This window comes from Cydia fagiglandana, chromosome 14 (genome assembly GCF_963556715.1).
Source record: "Cydia fagiglandana chromosome 14, ilCydFagi1.1, whole genome shotgun sequence".
Classification (NCBI taxonomy): Eukaryota; Metazoa; Arthropoda; class Insecta; order Lepidoptera; family Tortricidae; genus Cydia; species Cydia fagiglandana.
The window spans coordinates 10,817,143-10,824,978 of NC_085945.1; the positions used below are offsets into that span (position 1 = coordinate 10,817,143).

A 7,836-nucleotide genomic window follows, 5' to 3' on the forward strand; every position below is an offset into this window, starting at 1 on the left:
ATTGTTTAATATAATATTGTAATTTTAGTTTATATAAAAACGTCTTACATATTTTGAAACAGTAAAACTGTCATGTCAAGTATGTATTTAAGCAAATCAAGGAAATATTAAGTTTAATTAGTTAACAAGGGAATATATATACTTATATGTAAGGAAAAAACCTTTTGTTCTATAAAATAGTTTGATTTCGTCGAGGATTGTTTGCTCAAAGCAAATTATACTGGTAAACCTTTAAACTAAATATGTATAAGTAAATGCATTTTTAGTTATCGTGATTTCTCAACATTTGAATAATATTTATAGCGACTTTAATGACCCTGTTATTTAAAAGCCAAAGATTTCAATCGAAGATGTGGTCATCTTAATCACGTCACGGGTAAGCACAAAATAGTTTTATTTTTCAATGAGTCGTAGTGAATATTATTTTTAAACTTAAAATTAAGGTAATAACTTCTAAGATTATATTAACAATGATAATTAATACAGAATCTCTTGAATACGAATTTCAATTGTACTGCCTTTATGAAAAATATTGGACTTTATATGAAATATAAATCTTTCTCTTGCTATTATGGAGATTTTGGAGATACATTTCTCATTAAGGGAATCATGTAAAATTTTAATATCCTAGCGTTATCCCGGCAGCTTGGGATCCGCTTGGCAACTAATCCCAAGAATTGGCGTAAGCACTAGTTTTTACAAAAGCAACTGCCTAACCTTCCAAACCACAGGTGGAGCTAAGTATTTTTTGGAATTGGACAGTCGCTTATAAAATCATAAATTGAGTTTCGAATACGAAATACCTTAACCAGTCTACTCTAAGGTTTACAGAATTCGAGTACGACTCGGAATGGTATTATTAGACATTCGACGCTTTTGTAATAGTTCAAAATCAAAATAAACTCCTACATATAAAGGTCCATGACTTTGCAGTCTCTCTTTCTTAGTGCTGTGCACGGAAAAATGTGACGTTTTCAACTAAAACGTACCAAATTGTCGGATGTCATTAAGGTTGATTTCAAATTGAAGCTATATGGAAACATCGCCTTATTGACAACCAACAAGTACCTTTTTTGTTGAAAATGGCACAAATTATCTTAAAATCTGTTAGAACTCTTGTAGTTAAGAACTAAATTGTAAACTTGTATCAAGCTTTTGTGATACAAACGTAATTTTAAGGCAAATATATCATACGTTCTAAACTGAATTGTTTATCGTATTTATACAATTTCATGTAGTTCTACTAATGTTAATGTAAACTCTGAGTTTACCTATTTAACATAAACCTAGTTCTGAATGTTTATTTGGAATGGAGAGAGCGTATTTCAACCGTATTAATGTATATAAGTAAGTTATATCCTACTCCCTATCCTATTATTTTTATATACAGGGTGATTTCGGGGTCGTGGAGCAAGAGAGCCAGACATCATACAGAATCCAAAGATGAGCTTAATGATGCTGTTAATTATTGTTTATCACCAATAATGATGATTATTTTCCAGATGACAAGTAGGAAAAAACATTTTTGCATACAATTTGGTGACCCTACTCAATGTGACGTCTTGTCGCTTTCCATACAGCGTATGTCAAAAGTCATAGGGTGACCATAATTACTTAGTATAACATTAATTTTACTTGAAAGATAAGAATAATTAAAGTAATTATATTTTAATCAAATACTACCATATGATAATGTGGATCATTTACAGAGTCAGAAAAAGTGGTTCTGGATCACGACCCAGAAATCACCCTGTATATTGCATAGGCAGTTAAATAAAGCTGCGAATTGTGCAACGTGTAATAAAAATAAGTACTAAAAATCTAGAAAAAAGTTAAGGAGGAGGAAGCGTGCTTTTTTGTACGAATTGAGAAACTTCTCACATTTTAAGTCGGTTAAAACAGTTCAGTCTATTACACCGTATTCTCGAAGGAGTATTTTATATAATTCATATGAAAATCATGATACTAAAACTATGCTGTTTTCGTAATAATTCCTTATGGAACCAAATATTTTGAGTTTTACGCGCTATATTGCATGAAGATGCAATTTTATATCCTCAAGCAACGGCAGGTAGATAGATATGCTTTTCCATTTACCAGTTATAAAATATATGAATAAGAAAACCGTTTACGGATTGTTTAATTTGAACGGTTTTACGCTCTCCATTTTGTGACAATTAGAAAACGACAGTACAAGACGGGTAGAAGAGATGGAATATTTTTTTATCATGTTAGGGTACTTGACGCATGTCTACATACTGTAATTTAATGTTAATGTAAGTAATTATACCTACTGATTTAATAATAAAATGTTGACTTTTTTACATCGGTTTTTCTATTACAAATACCTTCCTTTCCATGTGTAGTCCCCAAATATAATTTTATGAACGTATGTTGTATCGGGGTGTTCGGTGCGGGAATGTTTTACACTAACCTAATAACAGGTAAAAACTGTAAAAAACGATACTAATTTAACATTTCTAAGCACATTCGGACCTTACTATCTACGTTTAATTCATAGTTTGGTAATTATTTTACAATAAATAAAGTTATAAATATACTAAATCATTCCCGCACCGAAAACCCCGATGTAGTTATGAACATTATGAACAACCGCTAAATGCCGGGGCCACACTAACGGCAAACGCCGTTGATTATTGTTTAGTTGTTTATTTATTACACATTTATAGCCATAACACTTGCACCAGATCGCTTACATACTAGCTATATACTATAGTAGAATTTATAAAACAAAATACATACATTATTATTAAAACACAATTGATAATTTACAGAAAATTAAATATATTATGATTACTAGATACATAAAATTAATTACATGAAAATCATCTTTATTATCATTAATTATTTACATAAGTACATCATCATTATAGGTACATGATTAGTATGGCGATAATGGGCGTTTTTAATACAGCCACACCACACTGGGATTATCGCAATAATTAACGGCGTTTCCCGTTAGTGTGACTCAGGCATAACAATCAGGTGCTCACGAAATGCAAACTGTGGGCATTCTTTGTCACTCTAATTACGTCTTCATTGCAATTTGCGAGTTACGGTTTTCGCGGTAGGTCCTCACTGGAGTAATACGTATACATAAATTTTACTACTATGTAAGTGAAACCTTTTTTCGACACAGACCGTAATTTACTTTGACATTAATATCTCAGTTTTGCAATGTAATCCCGTCTTGGTACAATTGGTACTAATAACGAAACGAAATGGATATAGGCCTAATATACCTAATAGGCCAATCATCTTAAGCCTTAAAAGGGGGTCAACCTCGGAATGAGATATAATAAGCTAGAAACTCGTATACACCTTCGTTATGATGTGTTAAAGGTCCTCTTAAAAGTCGACGCATATATCGTGTGCGCGCCAGAAGTTATTCAAGGTCAAATGTCATAAAAATCGGTTTTTCGCGGATATCAATATTTCTATAGCTCCGATATTTTTTACATGTATGTAAGAATTGTAGAGCATAAAATTTGCTACGAGTTAGGTATCAAACATTATTTCATGTGATTAGCCGCTTTCAAGATATACGGCATAGAAGGCGCAGCGGCCCGCCAAACACAAGGTTAGCAGGTAATCTCTGTAAATAATAAATTTAAAGTTTTTTTAAACGACAGTTCCGAACAACTGACAGGCCGATACCGTCCGGCGGACTGTTAAATCAGTGGGCCCCTTCATAGTATTTATAGACCTAATACTCGTATTTAGCCACGTTGGTTTCTGAATAATTTAATTCAATTTAATTTAACAGACTTCTTGAAAAGTTGGGAAACTTATAAATTGGAATGTAGAAAAGTAATTGGGCTCAATATTGTTTAGCTCAAGTAGGTAGGCTTTAATCAAAACCTAGGTTGAGGAATGGCAGCCACCGAAACATGTACAAAAATAAAAGAAATTTTGTCATAGCCTCCCGTTTGATTCATATCTGAAAAGTGAAAAAATTGATTTATATCTTTCGCTCGCGGTGATATATAATAGAAATAAAAGAAATGGCTTTTACTATGCGACTTTAATTAATAAGTAATTATAGAAAAAACAATTGACACTTAGGCGCAATCGAACAGAGTATATAATAGGAAGATGACATATACGTCTATAAGGAGAGCAATGTGTGCTAGGTGCAGTTTGCTCCTAGGTTTCATGCAGGCGCTTGAGTGGTTTGTGTTTACTTTCATCATCCTCTCCTGAACACAAACCCATTAAATCAGTGAACATTTTGTGTTTAGGTCCTTGTAGTCCTTTAGTTAGGAGATCAGCAATCATCTCCTGCGTTGGTAAGTACTGCACGGATATTTGTCCGGTGGATATCCGCTCTCGAAGAAAATGGTAGCGGACATCAATATGTTTGCTCCTCGGGTGATACATGTCGTTACCTGAAAGACTAATGGCACTTTGGTTATCACAGTATAAAACCGTAGGAATACCTGAAAGATTAGGCCAAAACTCTTCTTGTAATTGTTTTAGCCAAATACATTCTTGTGTAGCGGATGCTAATGACATGTATTCCGATTCCAATGTCGAAGGGGCAATGGTCTGTTGTTTTCGTGAGTTCCAACTCAAAGCTGCTCCTTGGAAAATAAAAATATATCCGGTGCACGACCGTCTATCTTCAGAGTCACTGGCCCAATCAGCATCGCTATATCCAACAATATTGGTGTGTTGATCACTTTTGTATGTAAGCTTTGTGTATATTGTGCCCTTTAGATATCTTAGTACTCTCTTGATAGCCATCCAATGCTCATCTGTAGGTTGGTTATTAAATCTGCTCAGTGTGTTTACTATATATGCTATATCAGGCCGTGTGCCTTGTGAAAGGTACAATAAGCAGCCCACTGCTTCCTGGTATGGCTTATTTCTTATAATATCTTTTTCATTTTTAGCCCTTTTTAATGTAACATTTGTTTCACATGGTGTCGACACCGGCTTGCAGTCCATCATTCCAAAGCGGGTTAATATTTTTTGTATGTAAGCCGACTGGTCAATGGAAATGTCACCGTTGTCTTCCTGTGTGATTCTGTAACCTATACAATGTTTTGCTTTGCCCAAATCTTTCATAAAGAACTTTTCTTTAAGTTTATTTTTAACTTCTAGGGCTGTGTTGTAGTTGTTAAAAAAGTACAGTAGGTCATCAACATAAACAGTTACAAATAATATGTCACTTTCATCTAAAATTCTAAAATATATGCAGGGATCCAATTTTGATCTTTTCATACCTATCTCAAGTAAAGCAGCATTTAATTTAAGATTCCACTGCCTGCTTGCTTGTTTGAGACCATAAATGGATTTGTTTAATTTACATACTTTTTGTCCATTTTCAAAGTATGGCGGCTGTGACATATAAATTTCCTTATCTATGTCTCCTTGTAGAAACGCTGTTATTGCATCTGTTTGATGGATTTGTAATTTGTATTTTGCTGCCAAACCAATCAAATATCTTATTGAAGTGTTTCGAACAACAGGGGCATATATTTCATTGTAGTCTATACCTCTTGCTTGCTTATAGCCTTTTATGACTAATCTTGCCTTGTATCGCGACACATTTCCTTTTTCATCTGTCTTTGTTTTGAATACCCACTTGCACGGTATTACTTTTTTATTCTCAGGTAAGTCGACTAAAGTCCATGTATTGTTTTTTAGTAATGATTCATGTTCCTCATTCATGGCTTCTATCCACTTCTCAGCCTTGTCGCTATGAAGCGCTTCATTAAGGTCTTGTGGATCACTGTCTAGTAAACTCATAGCTGACTCACCGTTTATACAAAGATATGTTGTAGGTTCGCGTTCAGCAGGCCCTTCCCGTCGTCGTGGTCTTAGGTTCATTCGACGCGGTGGAGTAACATTTACACTTTCATTAGGTATGTATGTTTCATCAAGTCCATCTTCACACACTTCATATGTTTCAGATTCAGAAGTAATACAATTGTCAGTGACAGTAACATTCGGAGAACTTGAACAGCTCTGTTCATCGGATTCATCAATGTCATCTGTAAGTATCGGTAAGTATACTACTTTCTTCTGTACACATTTGTCAGATGGTAAGTTATTTATTTTATTTTTATTTATTTCTTTGTTGGTGTCTTCACCTTTATTTTTATTTAATTTGTTTTCTTCTTTTTCAGGTGCTGGAGGGACCTTCTTTTGTGTCACGGTGGCTTCTAAGAATACAACATCTCTGCTCATTATGGCCTGTTTGCTTTTTGGGTCTATAAATCTGTAGCCCTTTGTACATTCACTGTAACCCACGAATATTAACTCACGTGACTTTGCATCTAATTTTTGTCTTCGTTCTTTTGGAATGTGAGCCATGGCCTTGCACCCGAAGATCTTCATATAACTGAGGTCAGGCTGCTCACCGGTCCAAACTTCTTCCGGAGTAATGTCATTGAGAGCTCGAGTAGGCGAACGGTTTATGATGTGTGCCGCAGTTGCTACTGCCTCTGCCCAGTAGCAGTTCTGTAAATTAGCATTCAGAATCATACATTTAGCGCGCTCTATCAAGGTTCTATTCATACGTTCACTGAGACCATTCTGCTCCGGAGTATAAGGGTTACTAGTCTGATGCAAAATGCCATATTTTTTCATTGTATTTTGAAAATTTTTATTAATATATTCTTTGCCATTATCACTTCTAAAAGTTTTTATTTTCTTATTTAATTCATTCTCTACTCTGTTTTTAAACTCTGTAAATTTATCGTGTACCTCTGATTTATTTCTCATAAAATATACAAATACTTTTCTTGAAAAATCGTCAATGAAAGTAACTATGTACCTGCAACCACTGAAAGATGCCGCCTGCATGGGTCCACATACATCAGAATGTATTAGCTCCAGTAACTCTGTAGCTCTGGAACCATTGTGCGGGAATGGTTGCCTCGTCTGCTTGCCCTCTATACAAGTGATACATATGCAATTTTCTTTATTCTGTGACAATTTTACACCTGAAGTACATGCCGGTATTTTATTTACATCAGTAAAATTCAAGTGGCCCATTCTTTGGTGCCACAAGTAGGTATCATCTTCAGTTACAGCTGACATGGCATTTACTGTGTCATTATAAATTTGTAGCCTATATGTGTCATCTATTTGATCAGCCCTCGCTATTTCTTGGCCCATTTGGTTAAAAATTGTACAACCGCCTTTACTAAATTCAACCTTGCAATCAGTTTTTAATATTTTGCTTACTGACAATAAATTGGTAGCTAGTTCTGGGGAATAAATAACTTCTCTCACCAGTATCTTGCTGAATCCATCCTTAGCGGGGACTCGTATGGTCACATCACCGCAGCATTCAGCTCTGAGATACGCATTGTTGGCAATCCTTATTGATTTTACAGGTGAAGGTCTTATATTGTCCAGCCACTCACGGTGCATTGTCATATTCCTGGCCGCACCTGAGTCGACATACCAATTCATGTGATCCTGCAACAAAGCCGCTGAAAAAGCAGCTATAAAACCATTATTAGATTTGAATTTATCATTTGCAGGTTTATTATTCTTTTTGTGCCAGCATTGCTTTCCTAAATGCCCATAGCCATTGCAGTTGTAACAACGGGGACCCTTAGACTTTTTATTTTGTACGGATTGATATGACGGCTTAGACTTGGACTTGGAGTAAAATGCTGTAGTTGTATCTTGTGCAGATGTAGATTTAACTTCTTGAAGCAATTTTGTTTTTATTAAATCTGCACTTATTTTAACTCCTGAGCTTTCAATGCCCATTATCATAGGTTTATACATGTCCGGCAAACCGGCCAACATCAGAGTTCCAAGCCATTCATCATCAATTTCAAAACTAATATT

General features: G+C 34.8%; 1 long non-coding RNA gene across 1 annotated transcript; it reads left to right on the plus strand.

Moving 5' to 3' along the window:
- Positions 1-5,759: 5,759 nt before the first annotated feature.
- Positions 5,760-6,218, plus strand: LOC134670751 (uncharacterized). Its single transcript, XR_010099125.1, has 2 exons — positions 5,760-5,891; positions 6,156-6,218. It is a non-coding gene; the product is annotated as an uncharacterized LOC134670751 (long non-coding RNA).
- The last annotated feature ends 1,618 nt before the right edge of the window (positions 6,219-7,836 follow it).